We start from the raw sequence: 14,338 nt of genomic DNA, 5'->3' as shown, positions 1-14,338 counted from the left end.
AGAATACTGGTCATAGCTATAACCACTCACCTTTATTAAGCACTGACTTTGGGGCAGGCAGAACACACTGACTCACTTAATCCTGTCAACAGAATTTTGATGTGGACACTGTTTGGTAGATGAGGAAACCGAGTCTAAGAAAGGTTAGGGAAAGTGTCTAGGGGCGGGTAGCTAATAATTGGTCGTTCAGTTAGTTCCTCACACCCAGCCCTCTTCCCTGAGACTGCGGGTTACACCAGGCTCCTCCCTTTCTTTATATTACTCAGTGGGATGTTTGTGTGATCAGGCACTGAATGAAATATATTTACTTAATGGCTTATTTCATCCATGAGGCTCTCAGTTTCATTTGGTCAAAGACTATGTCTGCCTGGCTCCTCTTTGTTCTTTCACAGCCTAGAACAGTGCCTGGCATGTGGCTAATGCTCAATACATATTTGTTGAATGAACTAAGGGCTCCAGATGCAACTTTAATTTCAACCACTTCTATATAGTCCAAGGTGAACTTGATGTAGGGGATTTTTATTTTGACATGCAACCATCTCTGGGCAGCGGTTCTCAGAGTCCCAAAGGGGAGTAAGCACTTTCCTCCCAGAGCATTGAGAATTAATTAAGCTTTGTGGCACCCTTTAAAGTTCCTCATAATATATAGCTGCTTTCATCTGGCTAAGTGCACGGCAGCATTATGGGGTCATTACTGGGCCTGGTGCTAATGGGCATTTGTCAGACTCCTCCCTCCTCCACAGTGTGTTAGACCTGTGTGTCTCCCAGTAATTGCTAAATAACTCTTGGAGTACTTGGTCGCTAAATTAATAGGTGAAATAATAGAGTGAAAATAGCAACAGACATGTGGAATGAATAGAGATATCCCAACCCGGAGGTATTTCCTGCTTGTGTGTCTCTTAAATAAAGAGTGTGACTCCAGTTAGGATTGCAAGAATGGATTTTTATAGACTCTGCGATAGTTGAGTGGTTTTGTGGGAGGATGTGGTGGCTGTATTTGATGGGTAGTCTCCTCTAGTTCTGCCTGAAGTCCTGTGGGATGAGGGAAGTTAGTCTTTTTACACACTGGTATAAGTACAGACGCTCACCCATCAAGGAGGTAAGTGAGGAGAACCAGCTGGCTTCCTGAGCAGGAGCAAAACAGTGGCTGGATAATGTCTTTTCTACAACAGCGTACAACAAGTAGGAAATTCACAGAGGGCTAGTCTAGAGGGAAAGATAAATAGGAACAGTGGAAGCCAGGGGACAGAGATGAGGACCAGCTCATCCCACGAAAGCCCTTTGCAGGCAAATTTATCTAAACCATTTCAGTTAATGACCAAGACATTCAACTCCATCTTGAGTGTTTTTGCATCCTTTTGTCTCAGTACAAATTAAAATAAGTTTTGAAGAAAGAAAATTGACCAAAACTTGACTCTTTAGAGATTCAAAGTAAAAAAATAAGAAAGTAAACAGAGGAAGAAGTCCCTAAGGACATAGAGCATTTCTGAAATGTACTCGAGATTTGTTCAGTGTTTATTCGACATGTAAAATTAACATGAAGTTGTCTTTAGACAAATTATTTTTTTTTAAATATTTTTAGATGTCTGGCAATAAAGAACACCTGGACGAATGGACAGACGCTCCAAAGGGAATTTAATTTTGAGGGGCAAACTGGGTCCAGGTGGAGGGATTATTTGAGAGAAGTGGACAGGGAGCTGCTTCTTGGGGTCTAGCATCCAGACAGAAGGCTCCTGGGTCTGTGATCAGCATGGGATGCCTTTCTAAGGGCTTGATATGGTGATGGAGGCTTCTTCATTGTTGGCCTCAGATGGGTGGCCATCTGGCTTCCTAGATGCTCACCCTAGATTGATGAGGGACTGACCAGAGTAGGGAAGCTGAATCAGAGAATGATGACCCCCAGCAGAGGAGCCGTTAGAGCAGAAGGGAAGTCAGGGGCGTTTGGAAGGAGACAGATTTGAGATTGAATCTAAGCTCTGTCTCTTCTAAATAGGGAGATTTGGGATAAAAAATTTTACCTCCTAGTTCCCCAGTTTTCTCATCTGCAAAATGGGGCTAAAATAGCACATACTGAAAAATTCATTTTAAATGAAAATTATACTGGACTGTACATGTTAAAAATTTAAGTCAATACCTGGAACACTGTCAGTAATCAATACGTGATAGCAATGATTGCAATCATTACAATTGGAATTATAAAAACAGTAATATAATAAGAATAGAAATTACAATAACAAAAAGGTAACAAGGTCAGATCCCCATTGAGGACTTAGGGTGTAACCCAAGAAAAGGCAGAAGCCCATTTAGGTGGTGGCCAGGTGGTAAGGATGGGGCAAAAGCAGCCCTTTGGCTTCCCTGAGTGTCCAGGATCAGATTTCAAAGACACCAGTTATCTAATGCAGGAGTACTTCTTAATACTATTGTTCATAGTAACTTTTATTGTTTATCGTAGTTTGTAGTAAAGGAGTCAATCCTGCCCAAGACATCTGGTCTTTGTCTTTGGCTTACTGGGAGGTGATCCAGTGTTCTGCTTGATAGGACATGGTTTTTCTTTTGCTTGGGACCTGGGGTCACACTGGGTGGTGTAACAATACGATTTAGGGTGGGGGATGGCCACACGTTGGGGTAAGGGTGAGCCATGCCAGAAAGGCCAACAATGTGATTTGGGGTGGGGGCTTTGGGACACGGGTGGAAGGGTGGAGACTGAGACTGAGATCAGCCACAAGGGCAATCCCTCATGTTGACATAGTGAAGTCCCCCGAGAACTCTGATCATGGAGGCTCAAGGAGCGTCCTTGGGTGGCACTGTTCTGTGCATATTGTCACACATGGATGCCAGGAAGGTAACGTGTCCTTAACTCCATGGGGAGAAGACAACGGGACCTCCCCTTTTAGCACTTTTCCTGGACTCTACTCCATACATCTCTTCCTTTGGCTCATCTTTTCTGTATCCTTTCTCTGTGTAAGCTATAACTATGAGCATAACAATTTTCAGTGAGTTCTGTGAGGTTTTTTTAGTGAATTATCAAACTTTAGGGTATTTTTGGGAACCCATCAAACTTGCATTTGGTGTCAGAAGTGAGGCAGTCTTGGGGACTGTGCCCTCTAACTTCAAGTTGTCCTAAACCCTCACAGATAGGAAGCTCACAGAAGGTATAAAGAACATTTAAATTCATCCGTAATCACACCGTTCAAAGAGAATCACAGTTTTATTTTGGTGAACCTCTTTATACATGTGAATATTTGCAAATCTTGCACGTACCGACGTGTAAGATAATTTAAAAATGTTATACCCTAAGCATTTTCCCACATTATTAAATATTCCTCAAAACAGAACATTTAAGGACAATGTAATATCCCATGGATCTCCTGTAATTTAATCATTACCCAGTTGTTGTGTATTTAAGTTATTTACAGTTTTCATTATTATAGTTAATTCTTAGATGAACATCCTTGAGTTAAACCTCCACATATGTGCATGATTATTTCTTTAGGATACATTCCTAAAAATGCAATCGTTGAGCTTCCTATATTCTGCCAAACTCTCCTAGAAGGTGGGATTGGCCCAGGGGGTGGGACTTTCGTGTCTACATCCAGACTGGAGCAGCACACGCTCCCTGGAACAGTAGAACCTTGGAGGGCAAACAGAACTCAGACCTGAGCAAATTCAGTGACCCACAGGGCTTGTTCATATCAAGTACAAGTCACATCGACTATGCACTTGACTTTATCAAAAATTTTAGAAATCCTTCAGATTCATAGGCTGGGCTCTCACAGCTCTTTGTAGGGGCAGTCTTGATAGAAAGTTCTTCCTTCTGAGTGGAGTCGGCCAGGTAGCCTTTTGCTTTGCATAACATTTTGCTTTGGTATCTTCAGATGGTTTTGCTTTCAGAATCGTAAAGACTGAGCTCCCTTGGGGAAACTGAGGCAGTTACCTTCCATCCCTGTCTCTCATTGATCTAAATGTAAACAGAGTCATCATATACTCAGTGAAGCTAGTGACCATTAGCTTGTGTTCCATTTGCCACAGAGCTCAGAGGGCAGCCCAGGACTAATGCACAGTTCCTGAAATGAATACACCTTGAGAAGTATCCTCCATCCTTCCTTTGTCAAGTAAGCTGTTGGAGCTCCTGTGAAAGATTTCTGGATGTGGAGTTTGGAAAGTGAAAGGAATGAGCCTGGGCAACACTGGGGCGTAGTGCCCCTGTCTAACTCTATGTCGCAGAAGTTTATGTTCCTGAAATGTCATTTCAGTTCTAGGTGAGAAGGTGAATGGAGAGGGGAAAGCAGAGGGCTATGCCAGCTTCATGTCAGGCAGTTTTCGGCTGCCTTTTCTCTAGACCATTAGTTTATTGATGGTAGGTTGTCTTTCCAGCAAATCTCTTTTGATTGCAAGTGTGTAATGCAGGCGTACTTTAGTGTCCTTCTAGCTCTAGGGAGAACTCAAGCTGGTTCCTTTCATTCCCGCTGAAGTGTCAATGCCAAGGCTGATTCATCTAGATTTTTAGAGCCATCATTCCATCTTGAGGGCTTATGACTACTCTGAGCCATCATAAAGGGGATTTGTCTACGTGGGGTAATTCAGATGGTGCTAAGCAAAGTCTTAGGGCACAGACAGGTTTCTCTTTGTCAAGGATGCTGGCTGCTGTCCTTCCCAGATGCCCAGGAGAAGAGCAATTAACATGATGGTGCACAGTGCTCACCTGAATGGTGGAAAGCAGGCATCAGCTTCAGCCTCCATCCACAAAGCTCCTCCAGGTCCAGGGACCCCAGCCTCTTTCCTTCATCGGCAACGCCAGGCTGTCATTCCCACTCTACTGGGGTGACGCTCGGCAGGGTGCTGGAGAACTCTCGAATCCTGTTCACTTTCCTGGACCTCCCTTGGGAAGTGAGAAGAGGCTCCTGTATACCCTCCTGTCTGTGATTTTATCCTTAACTCTTGTATTCCATAGGACCTGGTCTCACTGGGTGCCCTGACAGGAGTCTAACCCTCATGTTTCTCTTTTGCTGCTTTTCCTGAGCCTGTGAGATTTTTTGCGGTGGGAAAAAACCTCATGCTCACAGATCAATGAGCGTATTCTTCTATGCCTATTGTTCAGTGCAGGATTTTGGTCTTTTGAAACTCAACGGATACGGGCTCTTGAAACTCAAAAACCTTTTTTGCTGAAGACTGTAGTCCTTGCCTTGAGTTTCAAAGGCCTGTTTTGAACCTCAAAGGCCAAGCACTGACTCTCTCTCTCTTTGGATACCTGCTAGAAAAAACCCTACACTGGAGTCAGTGGGTGTAGAATGCTCTAGCTATTGAAGGGGTTGCAGGAAATACCTGGAACCAGAAAAAGAAATTACGTCAGCTTCTCTTTCACAATAACCCATCCCAAGTTCCTTCAAACAAGAAGAGACTCAGAATTCAAATTCAGGTCAGTCTTCCTTCAGCCTATATGAACCTAAGTGTCTTCTGGAGTTTGTCCAAGGAGAGCAGTAAAATTAGAGTGATGAGTAACCATTGTTGATTATTAACCCCAAGAAGTAAGCTGATCGTTTTAGATAAAGCATCGTATTTTCACAACAATCCTGTGAAATAGGCGTTATTGTTCTTGTTACCATTTTCCAGATGCGAAAACTAAGACTCCTAGGGATTAGTGACATGGTTAGTTAGTGATGGAACTAGGAGTCAAACCCAGTCCAGAGCCGCATCTCTAAGCCGTGTGAAAAGAGGTGGAGGTGGTGCGAGCTTGGTGCATCAAGGAGTCAAAAGAAAGATTTCCTGGACTCTCAAGACCTAGCAGTAGTGCTCTTTTATTCACAGAATAGCATGGAGTAGTGGGGGACTGGACCCATGGGCAGTAAAGAGCTGCAACGTGTTGAGGGTTAGAGCTAAATTTATAAGGCATAGGTATTTGAGTTATTTCTTTACAAGACAAAGGAAAGATCACGAAAAACATTGTTAAAATGATATCAGTGCAGGTGGGGTCTGGTTATTAGGTGGTCCTATAACTTTGGATAAGAATCAGATTGGATTAAGTCAGGACATCCTATGCTTCCCAGAGGATGATATAGATCAGTACGTAGGGCAGGACGCCTTGGGCTTCTCTCCCTGGGGCAGCCTTGATCCCCATCAGAGGGAATGTAAGAAGGGTCAATATGAAGAGGGTAAATGAAGAGATAAATCGAAGGAGTCTCATCACTGGCCTATTGTATATTCATCTTCCTTTACCAGGAACACCCTTCCCTCAGATCCTGTGAGGTTGAATCCTTTCGTTATTCAAGTTTTGGATCACAGTATTATAGACATCATCATCGACCACCCCAGCCAACCACCCACCGTGTGCACACACAGGACCTCAGCCACATTTTGACGAATCCTGTTTTATTTTTTAAATAGCATCGCTTCCTCTGGAATGGTCTTCTCATTTATTGATGTTCATCTGTATTTACTATCTGTCTTCCCTTTCTAGAATCTCTGGAGCATAGGCTTTGAGGTGAGGCACTTGGTGGTTTCAGCCTCTTGTTTATCCGCAGCGTTTAGCACAGTGCCTGGCTCCTACAAGCTTGCTCCATAAATCTATTTGAGTGAGTTTGACTGAGTGAGAAGGAGCAATCAGAAAGGTTAGAAAGAGAAAAGCCTCATCTTGCATATCTCTAAGCCACATTTCAGAATAAAAATGACAAGCTTAACCGCTCATTGCTTTTCAACCTTGACGTCAAAAGCTGCTTAGGAAGGTCTGGCTGGTTTGCTTTGGGGCTGCCTCTTTAAGCGAGGATCAGAAAGCACCTTTAATGTTGAACTTCATTTGTTTATCAAAGACAGAGGAGCCTTTGTCCTCCATCACAGCTGGCCTGCAGCAAGATGGGAGCATCCTCTGCCTTGTACTTCAGAGGAGCCAAATGTAGCTAAAACGGTGGTTTTTCAACTCCGAAATAATCCGGGAATGTGCAAATTCAGCTTAGACACCTTAAGAGGAGGGAAGCAGGGAAAGTTCAGATTATAACCTGCTTCTAAAGCCCTTTATGCAGACGGGAAGACCAGCTTGAGTGAGTTTCTGAAGTTCTGCTTCTTCAGAGAATTTGGGGGTTCACCAGCTTTTGGGCTGTGCCCACCAAACATGTCATGGGTACCAGGAAAGAAGGCATCTGAAAGGTAGCCACTGCAGCCCCTTCTAGCTTTTTCCCCTGAACTTGACTCATTTGGGTATCACTTTTACAAATTTTTGTCATATCCAAGCACCACCTGTGGTTAATATATGTAATTATATATATAATATTATAATGTATATACACGTATCGCACCTGTCACACAGCGATGTGTGTATGTGTGTGTTACTATACTTACTGTCCTTTGTTTATTTTGACTCTGCATTTAAATGAAAACTTTACATCATGAATATAAATGGAAAAGAAGGAAAAGTATCAGTGACCTTAGGTGGAAGGGAATTAGAAACATAACACAATGAGAAGAAGACAATATTATTAATTCTCTGCCTTTTAAAAATGAGAGATTAGCAAATGTTAGGTGTTAAAGACATCTGAATAACCAAAATTAGACTTTCTCTTTTTTATCAGAAAGAATGAAAGAAAGTTGAAAAGAGTATCTTTCCTCCTGTGCCTGTTGATCTCATCCACTGCTGTTTACCTGAAGACATCTGGCAGAACGCCTAAAACGGTGGCCGTGTTTTGTCGGCAGCTTCGAGAACCACTTCACTCTCCAAATCTGGAATCCCGTCTGTAACGTCTGGCCAAGTGATCGCCAGGCCTGTCTCCATCATTTGCTCTGAAGGAAGCTCAGTCTTCTGACACAATCCACACCAAGTTCTCTCTCTTTTGAGTGAGAAAGTCCTGGAACCAGGAGTTTGAGTGGGGTGAGAAGGAAGCGAGTTCTTCACAGCCTCTGAGAAGACAAGATATTTCAGGCATATGGAACAGCATTTAAAAAGGCAGAAGGAGACAGCACGGCCTATTTTAGGGGAACTGCAAGCAGTTAATTCAGTGTGGCTGGATCCACATAAAATGCCAAAGGGAAGGCAGAGAGGGGTGAAAGAGGAGGTGGGAAAGAGAGAGGCGGGGCGGGTGCAGACCCTGGGGAGCCAGCGGGCTATGCTTCTGGCTGTGGACTGCAGTTTTGACGCCAGCCGGGTGCTTGCTGCCGTCCTTTGCACTGGTATTTATAGGTGAATCGTATTTGGGTGGCAACAGCATTCCCTTCTGGAAGAAATCTATTTTTGCTGCATGAATATATTGATAAGATTTGGGGGTGGGTGGGAGGGATGTGAGAGCTTCTAGGATTTTGTTTAGCTTTCTGGGATATGCAGGCTGAGGGCAGAGCTGTATTTCTAAGGATCATGAAAGGGGATTTGTAAAAGGCTGGGCATCCTAAGAGATAAAGGCTGTTAGGGGAGGAATTTCCTTTAGGGGAATAATGGAGTGTCTGATGGGAAACTTGAAGAAATTTCTGCTCTCAAGGCAGAAGCAGACACGGAGACGCTGATTGAGCACATTTAGTTTATTTAGGAGGTACAGGGACACACCAGGGAGTGAGGGGGCCATACAGGGAAGGAAGGCAGCTGATTAGTGGGCCAGTAGTAAGCCAGCTATCACAGTGGCTGCCTCAAACTTAATCCTGTGGGGGAAACTCTGGGAAATGGGGTAAAAAACTGCCTCAGAATCATCCTTGCCAAAGGGCAGGTCAGTGGTGAGGGGCCGCCCCCAGGCAGATGTTAATTCCCAGGTGCTGCTGATGTGTCCTGGGCACAGGCAGAGCCGGATTCTGAAACGGGGGCAGCGTTTCCAGGAAGACGAGGCTCTGAGTGTTGAAGTCAGAACGGAGCACATGGAAGCAGTCAGAGCGGCTGTGTGGAGCGTCACCGGCACCTGCTTGTCTGGTTTGGCGTGTTGTACCTGCTTTCCCAGGAATCATGTGAAATCTCCCATAATCTGCCCATATGTTGTTCATGCATTGGAAAGATGAGTCTGATGGGAAGATGTGACTCATTGCTGAGTATGGCCTTAAATGAGGCTCCACAGAGACCTGGCACTGTCCAAGCAGGCCGACCTCATCTGGTGATACAGCTACGTTGGAGTCATCAGATCCTTCCTAGTTGCAGTGACAAGAATGCAACTCTGACTTAAAAACCAAGAAAAATGAAACGTATTGGATCTTAGAACTGAAAAGTCCAGGGGATGGTCTTCAGGTACAGCTTGATTCTAAGAGCTCAAATGATCTAATCAGACTTTGGATTCTCTCTCTTTCCATCTCTTATGTCTGTCTTTCTCTGGACTGATTCCATTCTCTCCTTATTATGATAAGATGGTTTTCAGGAGCTTTAGGCTTGCATCCTGTTTTTCCATCCACCCTAGTAGAAAGATGATTTCTTCTTCTTTTTCTTTTTTTTTTTGGTGAGGAGGATTCACCCTGAGCTAACATCTCTCTGAATCTTCCTCCATTTTGTATATGGGACGCCTCCACAACATGGCTTGATGAGTGATGTATAGGTCCAAGCCTGGGATCCGAAACTTTGAACCCCAGGCTGCCAAAACAGAGCATGCAAACTTAACCAGTATGCCACCAGGCTGGCCCCTAGAAAGATGACTTCTTTTAACAAACAGTTACAATGAATTTCAAGCCTGAGGCTCATTGGCTGTGATTGGCCTTCCTTGGGTCATGTAGACACCCCTGAAACTCTTGCTGGGGCCAGAGTGGCTGCCCAGCACTGATTGGGCAGGCTGAGTTCACATACCTACCTACCTTAGAGCCAGAGGGGTGCTTAATTCAACCCAAATCTCACAGTCTGAGAAGTCGAAGAGGAGCTGTTTCCTGGGATAACATGAGTGCCATTGATAGAAAATGAAGAGTGCATGGATGCTAGGCAAGCAAAAGCAAGAGACATCCACTACAACCAAGAAAAACCAACAAGATGCTCACAGACCTGGGAGCTCAGGCCTATTTTAAGGACCTAGTACAAAACCAGCATCTCAGGTTACCATGACCCCAAATACCCAATCTTGATAACCAGCCCCCTTCCTGAGCCAGACCTACGGCTTCCTTTCAAAGCTGCTGACTCCAGCTGATGGATGAGGGTCCCAGGGTTTCCAAGGCACTGGATTTCCATTGACTGCTGTAACCTTGAGCTACAGACTTTATTGGCAGTATTTAACACAAATCTGTTTTCCATCCTTGTCAGATCCCGCTTCAATATGCGCCACAGGAGGAGAAGTCAAACGCTAAATTGATTTCTTTAATGGGGAGTGCTTTGCAGCTGATAGCAACCCTTCTGGAGATGCATTAGTCAGGTTACAATGGAATCTTTTCTCGCTGGCTTTTATGGACTCTCCTCTTTGCCAGGAGTATAGGACTCTGATATCATCATTTGCCTAACTGGTTTTTCTTTTAACTGGAGACTAAGAAGGTCAGGGCTCCCATCTCCTGCCTCTAGGTCAGAAGCTGGGTCTTTCTAGGGAAGATTTAACTGTAGGAGTTAGCATCTTGAGATTGCCAAGAAGGATTAGTGTCAAGGTGTTTCTTAGCAACTTGAGCGCAATAAGGGGCTGGAATCGTGTGAACGAACACTTACTTGGGAATCTGGGAGCTGGCCTTCTTGCCTCTTTGTGGGATTTTATGGACTGTTTATACTGTAGTTTGAGATAATTTGGTGATTTTTCTAGAATATAGTGAGATCTTGCTTACTTCTGTTCAGTAAGGATTCGTTCCATTTCTGTGTATAATAAAAATAATAATGGTGATTGGGGGCATACCCTTGTTCTGTGCTGGGCTCTCTCCATTGTCTCACTCTGTCTTCACAACAGTTCCATGAAGTGGGTCCTGTTATCCCTGCTATGCTGATGTGAGCCTGGAGGCAACAAAGTTACACAGCTTGCCCCGGGTCGTACAACTCATGTTATTAGTAAGTCTCAGGGCCTGTATTTATACCTTTGTTTGAACTCCAAAGATTGTTCTTTTAGCCACCACTGTATATTTCCATTCATGAGAAGGCATTGTACACTCATCAAAGACGGATTTGGTACCATCTCCTAGGATAAGGACCCAGATTTAGAGCATCACCTTCTGGAGTGTGACACAAAGAGAAATAAAAACTGGAGGGATGTGGCCAATACAGATCTTGTTAGCCACACCCACCATACCAACTCATGAGGAAGGACCATCTTTATTTCCTAGTTGTGTTGATCATAGAAGGTGTATTTTCAAGGTAGAGGCTGTTATCTTGTTAAGATATCAGGTAGATTTTCTGCAGGAGAAAAACCCAATGGTTTTTGCATCTTGGAATCCATCATGTATCTTGTCTTCAACCTTCCGAGATCTGACCTCTCAGGGGACACCGAGGCAGCTTAACACAACTGCATGACCAAAAATGACTTACTGTCTCTGAGCCTCAGGTTTTCCATCTGTATAATGGAATCGATGATGTTATTAATTACACAGGATAACTTGTGAGGGTTGAATTCAGTATTATACATTAGGGCTTCAAGAGATGTCAGTTGCTACTGTTTTGTTTTATGTTGCTGGGCTTCAATTTTTACATCTCTCCAATGAAGAAGCTGGATTAGCTCCATTTCTGGACCATGACTGTCACCTGAAAACGGATGGGGCTGGCTAGGGCAGAATGAGGCAGGAAACTGAGATCTGTGGACAAACTTGAGGGGTCAGAAACAGCGTCAGAAGTGAGAGCAAGTTCAGTCTAGCTGGTAACACTTGGTGTCACGAGGATCTGACTACAGACAAGAAGTGGTAATTGAAGTTGGCTGTTGGCATTCAGCACGTCCAACAAGGGATGATGGGCTGACATATGAGGCCAGCAGAATATGATGAACCTGTCACTGGGTATTAGGGACTGAACCAGATACCATTCAGAGACAGGGCTCTATAGATTGGATATAGACAAGGTTGTAGACAAGGGATGATGTTCCTGTTACTATTTCTGTGTAACAAACCACTGCCTAACCTAGTGGCATCAACTGGCCATTTTATTAGGCTCATGCATTTTCTGGGTAAGGAATTTGGGAGGGCTTGTCTCTACTCCCTGATGTCTGGGGCCTTGTTTGGAAAGACGCAAAGCCTGGGAGTGACTCACTGACTTGAAGCAGGAAACATCTGGAGGCACCTGCACTCACTTAGCTAGTGGTGATGCTGGTTACAGCTGGGACCTCAGCTGGGGTGTCAGGCAGAACACTTCCTATATGTGATCTCTCCATCTGGGCTAGTTTGGGCTCCCAAACTAGCATGGCACTAGGTCTTGAGACTGAGTGTCCCATCAGAGCAAGGCAGAGGTACATAGCATTTTTACTATTAGGCCTCAAAGTCACATAGTGTCACATACTCTAGGTTCAAGAGGAGGGAACACATACTTCGCTCCTCAGTGAGAGGGAGGGCGGAGTGACATTGTAAGAAAAGCCTGTGGGATGGCGATTTTGTTGCATCCATCTTTGCGAAATCCAATCTACCACGGGTGTTTATAGTCTAAGTTATTATTGTGTGAATATTAATAGCACAGACTCTGGAGCCAGACTGCCTGGCCTCATGTCCTGACTCCACCACTTCTTAGCCGTGTGATGTTGGGCAGGACATTTAAACCCTTCGTGCCTCAGCTTCCTCATCTGTGAAATGGGACTGCTAACAGTACCTATCTTTTTGGATCGTTGTAAAGATTAAATGAACTAAGAACATGGAAAGTACTCAGAACAGAGCCTGGCACATGATAAACTAAAGGCAAGTGTTTCCTATCATTATCATCACTAAGAAGGTTTCTGAGGCAGAGACTCAGGCTTCGGGAACCAGCCAGGAACAATTCAGAGACCCAAATGAAGGAACAAGATATAGGTCAACCTATTAGAAAACAAGGCCTGATGCTGATGTAGAATGTGAGACAAGAGCTGATTAATTGCTTCTCTTTTGGATCAGAACGGATCCCAGAGGTGGGACCTCTGTTTTAAAGGCAGACAGGAGCTGGGGGCCAGTGGCCCCTGCAGGGGCGAGGTGGGCTCCAGGCACAGGAAAAACACCGGGCCTGATTCTGTCACATCTGTTAACCGTCTGACCCCACCACACTTCCTTTCGCCTTTCTACACAGAAGCCCCTCCGAGTCTCATCGTGCCTCGTCTTACTTGCTGAGTGACAGGCCTGGAGCTAAGCCGTGTTACATCCTCAGTGAGTGACAGAGGAAGGAGGCGTAAGCCATCATGACAAAGGATTGTCCAGATCTGTTTGGGGAATATTCTAGTTGAAACAGAGGAGGAGAGCAATCACATGGGTGGGCTCCACCACGGGCTTTATGAAGCCCCTTGGTATAAGTCAGAGTTTTTTGGTGGCAGATGACAGAAACCCAGTTCCAACCAGCTTAAGCTAAAAAGGGAATTTATTTGCTGCTTAACCGAAAAGTCCGGGAGGAGACAGTCTCACTTGGGTCTATATGCTCCAATGATGTTGTTAGGAATCCTGTCTTTCAGAACCACTTTCCTTTCTTATTTACTTTTAAATTTTTGCCCCTATTCTCAGTTAGGATAAATCCATTCATTCATTAATTCGTTCATCAAACAGCTCTTATGGGTTTATTATGCACTAGGCATGTTTTAGTGAATAAGACAGCAAGTCCTTGATCTCCTGGAAATTATTTCCCGAGGAGGAAGATAGAATAAACAAGCAGACAGGTGAAAATGTATGCATCATATCATACATTTACATACATACAGCTACTAGTGTAATGGAGACAATAAAACTGGGTACAGGAATACAGAGCGACAGTAGAGGGAATAGTCACAGCAAATCTCTCTGAGCTGGTGACATGGGAAAAGGGACGCCTGTAGTGAAAGGGAGCCTGCTGTGGAGGGAAGAGTATTCCAGCAGAAGGAACAGCCCTGGAAAGACTTTGAGGCAAAGATCGTCTTGCTGTCTTTGAATAACTAAAAGGAGACCAATATGGCTGGGCCTTAGGGACCAAAGAGGAAAGTCATGTGAGAACAAGTGGGAGAGGCAGATGGTACAGGGATTCTGACCATGGTAAGGAGTTTAGATCTTATTTTAAGTGTAATGAGAAGTCATGGGTGACTTTTAAGTGAGGGATCAATATGATCTTATTTGCCTATTTAAAAGATCACTCTTTCAGTTTCGTGGGGAATGTGGTGGCAAAGGAGGAATCAATTCTTGGTTCAAGGCTGACATCATTCCGGATTAACAACCCCTCCAGACAAAGTCCCAGGGAGAGATCTCATTGGTCAGCCTTGAGTCACATGCAAATTCATGGACCAGCCACTGTGGCCATAGTGATGGGATATTTTGAATGGCCCAGTTGAGGTCCCATATCCACTTCTAGATGTCGGAATGGGGCTAGCCCCAC

At 44.4% G+C, this 14,338-nt stretch overlaps 1 protein-coding gene and 2 non-coding genes across 3 annotated transcripts in view; all 3 read left to right on the top strand.

Moving 5' to 3' along the window:
* The window catches only part of HS3ST4 (heparan sulfate-glucosamine 3-sulfotransferase 4), a 381,827-nt gene that overhangs the window by 166,225 nt on the left and 201,264 nt on the right, over nucleotides 1-14,338 (top strand). The gene's annotated exons all lie outside the window — the stretch shown is intronic.
* Nucleotides 5,092-5,213, top strand: MIR8945 (microRNA mir-8945). Its single transcript, NR_127941.2, is given in 1 exon segment — nucleotides 5,092-5,213. It is a non-coding gene; the product is annotated as a microRNA mir-8945 (primary transcript).
* MIR8930 (microRNA mir-8930) lies at nucleotides 12,124-12,248 on the top strand. The gene is given in 1 exon segment (NR_127917.1): nucleotides 12,124-12,248. It is a non-coding gene; the product is annotated as a microRNA mir-8930 (primary transcript).

The sequence above is a fragment of the Equus caballus genome, chromosome 13, assembly GCF_041296265.1.
Source record: "Equus caballus isolate H_3958 breed thoroughbred chromosome 13, TB-T2T, whole genome shotgun sequence".
In the NCBI taxonomy this organism is placed as follows: Eukaryota; Metazoa; Chordata; class Mammalia; order Perissodactyla; family Equidae; genus Equus; species Equus caballus.
The sequence above is the reverse complement of the archived record's forward strand: the minus strand, read 5'-3'. Positions and strand labels throughout refer to the sequence as shown.